General features: G+C 40.9%; 1 long non-coding RNA gene across 1 annotated transcript; it reads right to left on the minus strand.

Moving 5' to 3' along the window:
- Positions 1-1,506: 1,506 nt before the first annotated feature.
- Positions 1,507-15,170, minus strand: LOC123608890. The gene is made up of 5 exons (XR_006717499.1): positions 13,730-15,170; positions 9,510-9,827; positions 8,568-8,721; positions 8,307-8,363; positions 1,507-2,623 (listed from the first exon to the last, which is right to left on the minus strand). It is a non-coding gene; the product is annotated as an uncharacterized LOC123608890 (long non-coding RNA).
- Between the last annotated feature and the right edge of the window lie 418 nt (positions 15,171-15,588).

Here is a 15,588-nt window from a genome sequence, read left to right on the forward strand (position 1 = left end):
TGTGGGGCCTGCCCCAAATGCTCTGTTAGATTCACACCGTGGAAGAGCCAACATGGATATAGTGGAGCGTGGACATGACATCAATAAGACATGTCAAAGCTATTCATCACTTTGACGTTTCATGAAAGCCCTGACAGAAACCACGCAGTCCCTCATGACTGGTTGGATGTCTTGCTATGTTCCTAAGGCAGCTTCTGCAGACCTGAAAGGGCAGGCAAAAGAGTGCCAGCGTGTCTTTGTCCTCTCGTTCCAGCTCCCTGGCTGCCTGGATCACAGCATGCATTATCTGGATCGAAGGGATGACCCTTGCCCAGAAGGCGGGATGCACAGGTGGAAGATGCCGCAGCCGGCACCAGTGACACCTGAAGAATGAGCCAGGTGGAGATGAGCTAAAAAGGAAAGGGAGCTTTAGGAGTGGGCCTAGGGAGAAGGGTGGTTGGGGGTATTTATACAGAAGGGATGGATAGTGAAGTCATTAATGATTCTGAGAGAGACAGAGAGGGAGAAACCATCGCAAGCACCCCACGCCCAGGGCCTACACTGTAGAGAGCAAACACTGCACACAGAGTACATTTCCCTGATAGGAAGCTCTGTGAAAGGTCCCAAAGCAATTCCTTAAAAGTCCTACGTCATGATGAGCTTAGAAAGATCTAGACATGGAAATGTAGCAATGGCCGTAATGGGTATAATAAACCCCATTGGCTGGCCTGAGTTTTAACTCCCTGCAGTGGCGGTTCTCTTCAGATAAGGAGCCCTGAGCAACCTTTTCCTTCCTTAGGTCTTTATAGGGGTATCTTATTATATAGTAATAATAGCCTGCACAGTGCAGAAAAGCACAGTGAAAGATAAGTGCTCATAAGCAGTATGGTGCAGTGATTAAGAGCCCAGGATCTGGTAAAAATCTCAGCTCTGTCACTTTCTACCCTTAAGGTGATAGGACAAGCTAATTAATCACTTTGCACCTCAATCTTCTCACCTCAAAAATAGAAATAATAATGAAAATAATAGTATTTGCCTAGATCAGTTGTTGTGGAAGAGAAACAAGGTAAGTATATAATGTGCTTAGCATGACCCCGGAAAACAGAAAGCTTCCAATAAACTCTAGCAGTCATTGTGATTACCATTGTTATTACCAATTTTATTACCAATAAATTACCAATACCAATTACCAATATTATTGCCATTAATAATATTAATATTATTATGACTCCAGCTTATCTTCTACTTCCCATATTTAATCTGTTAACAAATCATTCAATATAAAATCTGATGTCTACCTTGGCCCAGATTTTTGTCATCTTGACTGAAAACATATATGCCTGTTGGTCCCCAGTCTCATTCTTCTTCATCTCAAACTTTTGACCAAGCGTATATCCGGAGGTAAGGATATGGCGAATACACTTGTCATTTGCATTATCTGACAGTGTGAATATTTGTTTCCCAGAAGCCTGATATGGAAAACACATAGCACCGCTAAAAGCATTAAATAAAATAGAGTTGATATAGTTACACTAATCTGCACTTTCTAAATTTATTGATGGAGGCAAAGAAAATAGGCTGGCGTGGATTTCGTACAATTTTGGATCACACTAACCTAGATTCAAACAGTTCGTTCAGCTAAAAATATTGTTTCCTCCCATGAGGTTCCCAATTTTGCAGAGAAAGATGCCTCTGAGAAGTACAGTACTTGATACAGTGAGTGGTCTTGTATTCCGGAGGAGAAATTACACAAGGACATCACCACCACATTCTCCAGAAGTAGAGATTCTTTGGCACTGAGTCCCAACCGACGTAGGGTCCCCTGAAGTACAGAACAAATGATAACAGCAGTGCAGCCAGCCTCGGTGGAGTTGACGACAGAGGGTGTCTTTGTGTGGTCAATGTTGACTTCCTTTTGTGGCCAGGCCCACTGAGTTGGGGGTGACAGAAGGCAAGAAAGAAACCAGACCCACAATTAACAGATGGCTGGCCCAAGCCCAAGGGGGAAAGAAACCACCTCAGAAGCCTCACAGAAAATATTTGCCTGGGAGGCTCTTCCTTAGAAGGATGTTGAGGGTTGTTAAATGTATCCTGCTGTTAGGCAAGTGAGAATTTTACTTGTTTCTTACACAGAAAGAAACACCAGGAAGAAAAGCCCTGCTCTTAAGAAGAGTTTTTTAATTATAAAAGTAGAAAACATGTTTCTTTCTAACACTTAACATTGAACTTCCTTCATCATCCCATAAGCAACCTTGTGGATGTCAGGTGGCAAGTCCTCAGGGTCACCTATACCCATCCCTGTCTGCTCCCTCTTCAGCAGGGAGACATCTCAAGCCACATTTCATTTCTGTAGTGTGGAGGCAAGTGTCACACATTTCGTAGGTAATTCAGTAGATACCAGTGGGATTAATGTTTTAAAATGAAACCATCAGGGGCATCAAGATGGCGTCTGCCAGCAGAGTTGTTCAGGTAGTCAAACCACATACTCCATGAATAAGGTTCCCTGACAGAAGAGACAATCCTAAACTCAATGTATCAGAAGTTTTGAGCTCAGCAGGACTCCCATCTCACTCTTCTTCAATTTCACAGCGTTCTAAGGGCAGGAAATCACCAGATTTGCTGATTCATCAGGGTCCACCAGACACTGCAGAAATAATAAAAACATTACGTCAGAAATTCAGAAGGAAACTTGTGTCTTTTTTTATTTTTTATTTTTTTTTAATTTTTTTTTTCAACGTTTATTTATTTTTGGGGCAGAGAGAGACAGAGCATGAACGGGGGAGGGGCAGAGAGAGAGGGAGACACAGAATCGGAAACAGGCTCCAGGCTCTGAGCCATCAGCCCAGAGCCTGACGCGGGGCTCAAACTCACGGATCGCGAGATCGTGACCTGGCTGAAGTCGGACGCTTAACCGACTGCGCCACCCAGGCGCCCCGGAAACTTGTGTCTTGAGAAGAAATTGAATTTATCCAACGTGGAGGTCCAGAATAATCACTGACAGTGTGGCTGCTGTTTGTAATCAGACAAAAGAATGGTCTTTACAAGAAAGGACTTCCAAAATGGCACATGAGAAATTACACATTAAACAACTTGAATATTCTGTAAGAAAAAAAAAAAAAAAGGAAATATAGAAAATTTAGATGGACACTTGTATCTCCTAATATATGTATCTTGGTCAGCTTCTCCACAAACTTACCTATTTGCTTATATTCTCATTAAAGTATACATTTATAAAAAATTTTAAAGAAAATATCAGCTCTGCTGTAACCATCATCATTTAAATTCACTGACCTTTATACCAAAGCCAAATACATTTTCATCTTTATACTTTGTTAAAGCCATCTATGTAAAGTTGGCAGAAAAACCTATAGTAACTTATAGTTAGTAATAGTCTCCACGTGTATTTTATTTTTTTAACCCCAAATCTCAAGGCATTTTAGAAAGAAACATTATTGCATCTTTTATTTTTAATGAAAAAAATAAAATAATGATAAAAAATGAATGTCAATCTAGGGGCGCCTGGGTGGCTCACTCGGTTAAGTGCCCGACTTCAGCTTAGGTCATGATCTTGTGGTCCGTGAGTTTGAGCCCCGCGTCGAGCTCTGTGCTGACAGCTCAGAGCCTGGAGTCTGCTTCAGAATCTGTCTCCCTTTCTCTGCCCCCTCACCACCTCACACTCTGTCTCTGTCTCTCTCAAAAATAAATAAACATTAAAAAAATTTTTTTAAAAATGAATGCAATCTAAATAATAGCCAATAAAATGTTAGCAAATTCTGGTAATTGATAAAAGAGTATACTATGCAGTCATTAAAATTATGATATAGCTTTACATTAACAGGACACTATCCTTGGAAATTTTATTAAAAAAAAGTAAAAGCAGTTTAAAATATGTATAATACAATACCTGATTTTGTAAAAATATGTGTGGATGTATGTGTAAAAATATGTATGGATATGTTTGTGTTTGTAAATAGGAAAGTAATTAAAAGGTATTTAACATTGGTTTTCTACATGATGGGGAAGGGGGCACATTACAACTGAGTCTTGTTTTTATATTTTATGTATTACTATATTTTCTGTTTTTATAACAATGGAGAAGTATTACTTTATATACAGAAAAAAATACAGCCAATTAAAAAGAATATGTAGCAACAATCTTTTTTTTAAGTTTTTTAATGTTTATTTTTGAGAGAGAGAGAGAGAGCGAGCACGAGTGGGGGAGGGGCAGAGAGAGAGAGGGAGACAGAATTTGAAGCAGGCTCCAGGCTCGGAGCTGTCAGCACATCTCAGACTCGGGAAATCATGACCTGAGCCGAAGTCTGACGCTTAACCAACTGAGCCACCTAGGTGACCCAACAATCTTAAAATATTTTTGATTTACCCCGTATCTCATGACCAATAATTATTTAAATTTTTTTCATGCTAGTTGTACTGGTTAGCTAATTTTTTTAATGTATTTATTTATTTTTGAGAAAGAGAGAGAGAGAGAGAGAGAGAGAATGAGCGGGGGGAGGGGCAGAGAGAGAGGGAGACAGAGGATTCAAGATGGGCTCTGCGCTGACTGCCAAGAGTCTGATGTGGGACTCAAACTCACAAACTGTGAGATCATGACCTGATCCAAAGTCAGACGCTCAACCAACTGAGCCACCCGGGTGCCCCTGATAAGCTAATATTTTGAAACAAAGCACACCAAAATTCACTGCCTTAAAATGCTAATCTATTATTATTATAGCTGATGAATCTCTTTGACACCTAAGGATTGCCTGATCTAGGCTGAGTTTGGTTGATGTCACAGGTTGACTTGCATCCCCCCAAAAATGACATGTCAAAGTCCTAACACCTAGTTCCTCAGAATGTGACTGTATTTGGAGAAAGGCTCTTTAAAGAAGTAATTAAGTTAAAATTAGGTCATTATGGTGGTCCTAATCCAGTATGATTGGTGTTCTTACAAAAGAGGAATGCCTCAAAAGAGAATGCTAGGTGAACATAAAGACAAGCTACAAGCCAAGAAGAGAAGCCTCAGAAGAAACCAAACCTACCAGACTTCTAGCCTTGATCTCGGACTTCCAGGCTTCAGGGCTGTGAAAAACCGAATTTCTGTTGTTGAAGCCCCCTAGTCTATTATGGCAGTCCTGGAAAACTAACAGAGCTGATAAGAGCTGGGCTCCAGCTATAGGTTGGTTCGACTACTTTAGTGGGGGCAACCCACTTCCATGTGTCTAAATTCCTTTTTCTGGGGGCGCCTGGGTGGCGCAGTCGGTTAAGCGTCCGACTTCAGCCAGGTCACGATCTCGCGGTCCGTGAGTTCGAGCCCCGCGTCGGGCTCTGGGCTGATGGCTCAGAGCCTGGAGCCTGTTTCCGATTCTGTGTGTCTCTCTCTCTCTGCCCCTCCCCCGTTCATGCTCTGTCTCTCTCTGTCCCAAAAATAAATAAACGTTGAAAAAAAAAAATTATAAATTCCTTTTTCTGGCACCTGACTAGCCCTGGGCTTATCTTTCTCATGGGTGGCAGGAACACAAGAGAGAAAGTGGAAATATGCAAGATCCCTTGAGGCTTAACTTTGGAGCTAGCACGCTATCCCTTCTGCCTCATTCTATTGACCAAGGCAATTCACATGACCAAACCAAAAGTAGAGATCAAACACAACCTAAGTAATAGTCCATAAGAAGTATGCCTACTGTGGGAGAGCACTGCCAAATGGCATGGCATAGAGGGACAGTGGGGTGGGGAGGGGGAATTGGGGCAAATAATGAAATCTATCATAATATCTTCGCTGGTCACATATATGTTTATATTGTCTTAGGTCATGTACTATATCTATATATTTCCACTTTTATTTAACGTTTTAATCTTATTCTCCACTTTTGCATCAGATTAATAATTTAAAATTGTATTGGATGCATAATACACCGTATTAAACCCACTCTTTTTTATCAATTGCGATGCCACAGGTACAGAGTCAATTGTAAAGTAGGTTGGTGAGGAACTAGAATAAAGAAAAGCTAATTGAAAATTTGCTTCTAAAATCAGTCTATGAAATTAACACATAAGTTAACCAATATAAAAGTTTAATTCAAATGGAAAGTTCAAAACAGCACAGTATAGTGTTTTGCACATAGCAAGCATTCAATATATATTTGTTGAATAGATTCTCTGTAAATTTATTTTGAATGTGAGGACTGTAGCTAAAGCAACACATTAAAAATTTGAGAAATCTCATTTGGTAAATCAAGGAAAACAACAAAAAAACATATGGAAAATACTGATGACAATATTAACTGCAAAACATTACAACCTGGTATCCACCATCAACATTCTGGTTAGAAATATGTGGAAGCATTTTATGGACCTGCTAAAACTTTTTATTCACTTGGGTGGAAGATTGGCTAAAATTTAGCAGTCCTGAGAATAATTTTTTTTTAACTATGATCCTGTCTTGTACTCCCACGTTTATACCAAAGGAATGCAAGAAGTTATCGGAGAATTTTGTTTTCTGAAGAGTAATAAGCCTCGTTTTTCTAAAAGGATCAAAGAATGACAAAACTTTATTGAAGTTTCCTTTCTAAGAGAAAGTAAATCTTGGCTCCAAGTTCATTTTCCAAATCAGGAAGCAGAAAATTTTTTCAGGAAAATATTGAACTTGAGAAGTAGAAAAAAAAGTTTTTCCACTGGCTAATTATTTTTATAATTTGGTTCTAAAAACGTTACCACTATATGTATTCCTAAAAAAGATTTTAGTGTCTTATGTAATCAGGAATGCAGTCACGTAAAAAGCATGTGGAAATTGCAGAGCTAAATAGCAGACATATATTTATTACATTCGGTACATGCCCATACTCTAGGGATAGCTAAATGTGTGTATAGTACTCCTTTGTCTCCTCTTCGAAACCCTTCTAGAGCTCTGTTATGAATTATATTGTTTAAATATGTCCACATTCAGTTTCGGGAGAGTTATTCCCAAGTCAGTTTCAAACTGAACACATGTTGCATCTGTTTTCTGTTTGTGAATACTGAATGCTTGGCACTTTAATTGGGATATTTTTCTTTGGAATGAAATAATTTCAAATATTCGCTTAATCAAAACATCAGCTTCCCTTTCCAGTTTCCATCATGGATTGTTGGTAGGTTTCCCAGACCTGGTCTCCTGTGCAGGGGAGAAGGACCTACCTCCCCATGGTGTGCAGCAGGCAAAGAGGGAAGTCAGGCAATAACCGGACCATTAGCTCATTCCTTCTCCATATCCTGCTCCTCTCTAGATGCTACCTGACTTGAGGGCACATATTCAAATACTCTAGAAAGTTATAACTGTCTCACCTTCTTCTGATGATTTATAATCTTTTTTCTTTGAAAGTGTTAATGGCAGCAGAAACATTTTTTACATAGGTGAAGTTTCCATGAAGCCACTGGACCCTCACAGCTCCCTCCCCTGCCAGATTCAAATAAGAGCTTTTGGGGCCCTTGATCTTTGGGATACATGCATGTAAGAGAAATTAGGAATATAGCAGGAATATATGGCAGCAGGAATATAGCAGGGCTAGGCGGATCGAAGCAGAAAGAGACTGCCGGGAAGGAAGACAAACTAAGGAGGCTGTTGCTGTGGTGCATGGTGAAAATAAGGAAGGTCATTGAAGTAGAATTAAAATGTGCTACTGGGGAAAGCATGTACTTCAAAGACTCGAATCAAAGCTCAATCACTTATGAGTCCGTTGACCCTGATCAAGGTACCCAATCTCTCTACACCTCAGTGTCTCTACTTAGAAAACAGAGGTGAAATTAGCATCCATAATTTTTCAAAAACTAAATGATAAAGGTTTTTAAATGCCTAGTATTTAATAGAAGCTCAATGTTAATATATGATTTTATTTATTTATTTATTTATTTATTTATTTATTTATTGTGAGAGAGAGAGTGCAGGTTGGGGAGAAGGGTAGAAGAAGAGAGAGAGAGAATCTTGAGGCTCCTTGCCCATCATGGAGCCTGACATGGGGCATGATCTCACCATCGTGAATGAGATCATGACCTGATCCTAAATCAGGAGTCGGATGCCTAACCAACAGAGCCACACAGGTGCCACAGCCAGCCAGGTGCCACCCAGGCGTACATTAAAATAATATATGATTTTAAATGGACACATTCGAAAAATATTATGATGGAAGAAACAAATCAATGCCAGTGGGCTGAATACAGGAGATGAAAAAGAAAGATATTCAAAGATGAGAAGGTGTCTAGCCCATTGACACATATTTCTCTACTTTATGGACCATGGGACACTTTTTTTCCATGAGGAATCTCCGAGGACACTAGTTAGAGAAGTGTGAACATGGTACCTCTGTTTGGGAGATCACCAAGCACAGCTTCACATTCAAGTTTCCAGTCAGGTGCTCCTGCAAATACATTTGTCAACATTTAATCTAAAAGCTTCCCCAAACTATTTGAGAAAGGAACATGCTTCTTATTTTATCAACTATGCATATACCATGGAACTAGTGTTTTGCAAAACAGACTATGGGAGACACAGGTTTAGATTTTTATCCTGTGCTTTGTTCTGGGTTTTCAGCTTGTTCTAAGGGAGATTCAGATTGACTAACCATAGGGCAATCCCCGAAGATTGCTCTGGAACCTCTCCGAAGGGCAGGTCAGTAACCCGCCATTTCCTTTTGTTCTGTGGCAAGTCTTCATCGGGCCCGCCCCACAACAAGTTCTAGATCTTCAGCACGTATCCTTCTGGATTTCTTTAAGATTCTAGTCGAAAATAAAACACCGGGAATCTCAAAGTTTGCTTCTTTGTGGGGACTTTTTTTTTTTTTACCTCGAGCTTTCCCTCCGTTATCTGAAAGTTATAAAATGTTAACAATGTAACCTGCTTTTCCCTCACGAATTAATATATCTAAATATATTTCTATGTCAACAATATAGTTTTACACCATCATGTTTATGGAATAATTAATATTCCAGTGAGTTAATAAACTATAATTCCTTACAGAAATTTGCAAGACTAACTATTTAGGTTGTTACTATAAACGATACTAAAATGAACATCTGGGGGCGCCTGGGTGGCGCAGTCGGTTAAGCGCCCGACTTCAGCCAGGTCACGATCTCGCGGTCCGTGAGTTCGAGCCCCGCGTCAGGCTCTGGGCTGATGGCTCGGAGCCTGGAGCCTGTTTCCGATTCTGTGTCTCCCTCTCTCTCTGCCCCTCCCCCGTTCATGCTCTGTCTCTCTCTGTCCCAAAAATAAATAAACGTTGAAAAAAAAAAAAAAAAAAGAACATCTGGGAACTAAGTCTTTTATGTTTGCCAATGATTTTTTTTTTTTAATCAGACTCAAAAACACTATAAAAATTTACAGTTCCACACATTATTCACATTTCCAAGCACCATTCTTTCTTGGAGAGAATGACACAAGAAGATTAGTTAGTCTCCACACTTATGACCAAAGAAGGAGAAGGGATGGGACATTTCCTTCTCCTGAGCTGTGTTTGTCATGTATATTTAAGGTACGCTGGAGCCGGTATCCTTGGGGATGGTGATACCGAATGGCTAAAAGGTTGTCATCAAAACCTCCCAGCTTGCTTTCAAAGCACTTTCATATCTTCATTCACTAACTCTTGTCTTCCATTCCCATGTATAGTTCTAGTTGTTTACTTTTGTACCTGGAAAGTGTTTGGAGACAAGGTCGTTTTAACCTATCATGATATATTTCTGTGATAGCAAATTTCCAAATCATGACATACTTAATTTTTAAAAGCATTAGTTCTAGCAACAGTGAATCTTGACACTGGTATAATATTGAGAAATTAAGCCAACTCAGAAACCACGGAGTAGTCTCACTTGCCAAATTTTGTTCTGATCTATGGAATAGAATTTAGGCATTAATAATAAGTAATATAAACTAGGCACTTAAAATATGCCAGGCACTCTTTGAGCACTTTGTATGCATTCTCTTTTGTCATTCTCTCAACAGACCCATGAGATCAGCACCATTGTATCATCATCCCCATTTTATGAATTAGGTAACCAAGGAGTAATGAGGTTAAATAACGTGCCTTAAATCAGGCACTACTAACAGTGGCAGCGATGAGACTCCAATTTTGGTTTTTTGCTCATCTTATTCCCTTCCTTCACCTTCTTTCTGAAGAGATTGATCCAAAGAACTATCAGGTGAGGTAGGCCGATGTGTGTCCCCCAGCCCCCATCTGGAGGAGCCTCAAAGTAGATTATCAGAATCTGGGAAGGGTCTGGGAGTGCCCATAGAGCTGAGCTGGGCCACTCTTCTGCTCCTCAAGGAAACAACTGAAGTCACTGAATGGCATTCATTGGAACATGGGCTGGGCCAGAGGGTCCAAGATAGCTGGACTCCCCTCTCTGGTCCCTTGGGGGTGCGGAGGGTGCCTGGAAGACTGGGTTCAGCTAGGACTAGCAACAGAAGTGTCTACATAAACCTCTCGAGCTGGGCAGTTACAGGACAATCAGACATGGCAGCTGGGTTTCCCCGCAGTGCATATCCCTAGAACATGAGGAAGAAGCTGAATGGTCTTTTATGACCCAGCCTTAAGCGTCCTCTAGGTGTCAGTTCTGTTGTATTTTGTTTGAAGCAGCCATGAGCCCACTCAGATCCAAGGGGGAGGACGGAGACACCACTTCTCCATGGGAGCAATGTCACAAACTTGCAGGCTGTTTTGTAAAATGTCACATCGTCTAACTGATCTCGCTGCTTTCATTCCTGCCTCTCAACAATTTGTTCACCGCACAACAGCATTTTAAAATGTGAATTATGTCATGTTACTTCCTGTTTCTACCTTCTCAGTTGATAATAGCGTTCAATTGTCCTTCTCTCCAGCTCCTTCCGGTGCCTTGCTCGGTGGGCTCCAACTCTTTCCTTTTCTCAAATGCACTGCTCTCTCTCTCGTCTCGGGACACTTGGCGTGCTGCTCCCAACGTCCAGGGTATGCGATACTCAGTTCCCCACTAGGCTAATTCTGATTCTTCAGATCCCGCTGAAAAGACATTTCCTCAGCTAGAACTTCCTGACCCTGTCTCTCCCTTCACCCCTTCCCCCCACCACCCAGTCTAATTCAATTTCCCTCCCTGTTCTCTTCCTACAACTCCTTCTTTTCCTCTGTATACACTCACCACAACTGTAACTGTGTATTTGCCTGCATACTTGCTTGTTGAATGTCTAGCTCCTTCCTTATATTGGAAGGCAGATTAGATTAGATTTGGGGCCAATGCACTCAGCACCACCAGAAAAGCATCAGTTAGGAGAGGGCCTAACATAAACACAAGTATTTATTTTAGAGGTGAAATTCGTAGAACACAAAATCGACCATTTTAAAGTGACCATTCAGTGGCATTCAGTGTATCCACAGTTGGACAACCACCACCTCTATCTAGTTCCAAAACGTTTTCATCATCCCAAAGGAAATCTTGTACCCGTCAGGCACTAGCTATTATTTTAGCCCTCTGTGCTAGCCTCCGGCAACTGCCAATCTAAATTCTCTTGCTAAGAATTGATCTGTTCTGAATATTCTGTATAACTGCAGTCATAAAACAGGTGACATTTTGTGTCGGGCTTCTTTGAACTTAGTGTAATTTTTAAAGGTTTATTTATTTATTTACTGAGAGAGAAAGGGAGGGAGAGGGAGAGAGAAGCCCAGGCAGGCTCCACACTGTCAGCTGGCTCTGGTGCGGGGCTCAATCTTGCAAACCGTGTGATCATGACCTGAGCTAAAATCGAGTCATATGTTTGACTGAGCTCAGGCACCCTTGGTGTAATGTTTTCAAGGTTTGTCTGTGCTATAGCATGTATCAGTATTTCACTCTTCTATATGGCTTAAATATATATCAGATATACACAAGAGACATGGGTCTTCAGTTGTTTCTGGTGGTGTCTTCATCTGGCTTTGGTACCAGGAAAAGACTGGCCTCATAAAATGAGTTGGGAGGTGTTCCTTCATCGTCTACCTTTTGTAAGAATTTGAGGACTGGTGTTAATCCTTTAAATGATTGATAGAATTCACCAGTGAAGCCATCTGGTCCTGGACTTTTCTTTATTGGGAGTTCTTTTTTGGTTTTGGTTTTTTTAATTAAAGATTCAATCCCTGGGGTGCCTGGGTGGCTCAGGCGGTTGAGCGACCGACTTGAGCTCAGGTCATGATCTTACAGTTCCTGAGTTCGAGCCCTGCATCGGGCTCTGTGCTGACAGCTCGAGCCTGCTTCGGATTCTGTGTGTGTGTCTGTCTCTCTGTCCCAACCCACTTGCATTCTGTCTCTCAAAAATAAATAAACATTAAAAAAATTTTTTTTAAATATTCAATCCCTTTGCTTATAACAGGTCTATTGAGATTTTTCTCTTTTTGAGTCAGCTTTGATAATTTGTGTATTTCTAAGAATTTCTCCATGTCATCTAAGTTATCAAATTGTTGGCACACAATTCTTCATAGTATTCTCTTGAATACCTTTATTTCTGTAAGTTTGGTAGTAATGTCTCCACTTCCATTGCTGATTTTAGTTAATTTATGTATCCTGCTTTTCTTAGCTTAGCTAAAAGTTTGTCAATTTTATTGATCTCTCCAAATAATTTCCCAAATTTGATTAAATATATCTACAAACCCATGAAGCTCAACGAACTCAAGAATTATGAGTTCACGTAATGCCTGGCTGGCTCACTTGGTGGAGTGTGCAACTCTTGATCTTGGGGTTGTGTGTTTGAGCCGTATGCTGGGTGTAGAGATTACTTAAAAATCAAATCTTAAAAAAAAGAAAAAGAATTATGAGTTCACAAAGAGACCTACACTCAGTAGAATCTCACAGTTTGGTATGAAGGCTCGTTTTCTCAATATGTCATCTCATCTTCTATGTCTCTGAGCCCAGAACCAATCTGGTTCAATTTCTGCAGAAGGCAAATCTCTCCTAATTGGGGCGGAAGGGTGTCTGCCAGGCTTCTCAGGGTAGGGAATGGTATTTAGGGATCTAATCGCTCCTCTTAAAGACATCAGCCAGTCTTCCCATTTTCACCTCCCGTCAGCACTGCAGCCTTCAGTGAGGCATCCCGTTCTAAGCCTTTTCCAAGTTCTGGCAGGAAACGGACTGGTTCCTGACTTTTTATCATTGCAAGAGTAAGTTCCAGTTACCGCCTGCCTATGACTTTCCAAAATGATCACTTCCCTTTCATGCTATTGTATCCTCTTACATTCTCCTTCTGGATTTATTTTTGCTTCTTGTTAATATACTCGTACGGCTTTGGGAAGAACCAGAGATAAAGTCGTTTCTCATTTCGTCTTTGTATCTATCTGAAACTGAGATCATCCTCATTTTGTAGATGATGAAACTGAGGCTCAGAGAGTTTAGGAAACTTGTCCAAAGTGACAAAGATAGCAAATGGTGGAGCCCAGTTTCAGTGGCCTTGAGACTACCTTATATAGCTTCACTAAGCATAGACACAGTTTGCTCCAATGCCATCTGGCTTCAGCAAGTGTCTCAAACAAGTGTTGTTTTAGAGTTCCCTATGTTGTCTGGAGTAAAACTCAACATTCAATAAGTTTATCCTCCTAGTGCTCATACCCCAAGACTAGACAGCTTCATTATTTTTACCTTCACTTACACTTGATACTCCTAGTCACAGGAATTCTGTCAGGCAATTACCAGCAAAGGGTCAAAAGGCAGCAAAGAGGAAATCAACTGGCGGTGCCAGTGACTGAGAGACATGTTAGGTAGTTGTGCAGAAAGAAAAAAAAAAAAAAAAAGGATTTACCTCTAAGGGCAAGGCAGAAGTAACCCAAGCCTAGCCAAGCTAAGTCCACAGAGAGAAGGGTTGAGAATTTACTTCTCCGTTGCACACAACAGCTAACACCAAAGAGTCCTTTGGAAAGAGGAACAGACCAGTTATCAGTTTGCCTCTCGGCTGCAAACGCATCTTCCATTGCCTGCACCGCGGCGTGGGAGTTCGATCTTTTAACTGTTTCTGTTTTGCCAGCTGCCACGACATTAAGCTGTCAGTAGAGGGTGCCAGAGGGTGAAGTGGCTCCTCCGGTCGTGGTGTGCTCTTAGCAGGTCGCCGCAGGTCCACGGCTTCCCTGGCACCTACTGCCTGGAGCATGGGCAGCTTCCCTAGCTTTTGGCCCCACTGTAGGGTGATCGGCAGCGTCCAGCAGCCGGAGTCTCACCTGTACCCCATCAGGCAGCTCAAGCAGTTTCATGGCTGAGTCCCTTCCACAAGACACCTTTCTAGGAGTAGCCTTCCCCAGCCCCCTGGAGACAGGATTTCGGGCAGGGGTTAGAGGGTGGATTTCCAGCACGTTCCACCAATGCGGTCCCCCAGTGACTTCTGTGCCATCCAGTGAGCCATCAGTGTGCCCTCTCCAGAAGCTTGGGTGGGGGGAGTTGGGCTCTTCTTTGGGTACGCTCACAGCCCTAGGGGTAGTGGCTGCTCCTTACATGTTATTCCTGTGGTTTTTAAAAATTTATTCTCTTCATTTTTAGTAGGCAATCCCTCAATACTCCAATCCTATTATAATTAATGATTGTTATTAAAATTTCACATTCACATTACAGTACGGTTTCTCTTTCCTGATTTGACTCTGACGCAGGGAAACTCTGGTCTCTATGACCTTTATAGTTTTCCAATAGCACTTCTTGGTATAATGAACTGATTTAAAATTTTAAAAATGAATCTCTATGGGCAAATGTTTAGCTATGAGGAAAATATTGACAGTAAAAATAATTTCTAATATATCATATTCGACAACCAAGAAATATATTCCATGCTTATGCATAAAGACATGAAGGCTCGCTCTGTTGACTTTGGGCTTTAAACATCTCACAGCACAGGAACGGCAGAAGCATTTCATCTTCAATGCCAACTCTGATTCATTGTAGGGTTTTTCTGTGTGGAGAAGAATTTTAAGGCCAGCAAAGCACTTATCAGTTTGTGATATCTGCCACAGGTAACAGAGAGGACATGGTGGAAAAGCATGGTTATTTGCCAGCTGTTACCTACCCAGGTTTACAGATGAGTAAACTGAGGCATAGACAATTGAAGTGACTTGGCCAAAGCAGAACTATACAATGCAAAGGCGGGGACTAACTTCATATTTATGATTTCCAGGCCACGGCTCTTTGTCTGTTGCTACTCTACGTGATGATGGTGTTTTGAGGAAGTCGGGAAAGAAGCCCAAGCAAGTTTAAGATAAGGCTGCTTACCTTACATAACCATTAGGGTCCAGCATATGTATATGGGAAATCAGATTTATGCCCACCATGGTCATAAATCGATCTGAAGTAAATGAGCTTATAGAGTTTTCTGCTTAACTCTAGAAATAGGATGAGAAAAGAGCTTTACTATGTGCTTAAAGATTTATGTTAATTTGATTTTAAAACAGATTTTGAAAGGGTATTCACCATTTAAGGGAATAGCATAGAAACTATACCTAAGTTTATTACATGTAAACATTAAACTACACAAATAAATGAGTCTGAAAAGAGTATCTCCTTTCAGTGCACCAAAAAGAAGTTTCTTTTGCATTTGGTTGATAGGGAGCATAATAGCCAATAATGGTTTGGACTGTGGATCATAGAGAAAATCTTTTCCTGAAAAATACTGTATGTCCACTG

Source organism: Leopardus geoffroyi, chromosome B2 (genome assembly GCF_018350155.1).
Source record: "Leopardus geoffroyi isolate Oge1 chromosome B2, O.geoffroyi_Oge1_pat1.0, whole genome shotgun sequence".
NCBI classification, from domain to species: Eukaryota; Metazoa; Chordata; class Mammalia; order Carnivora; family Felidae; genus Leopardus; species Leopardus geoffroyi.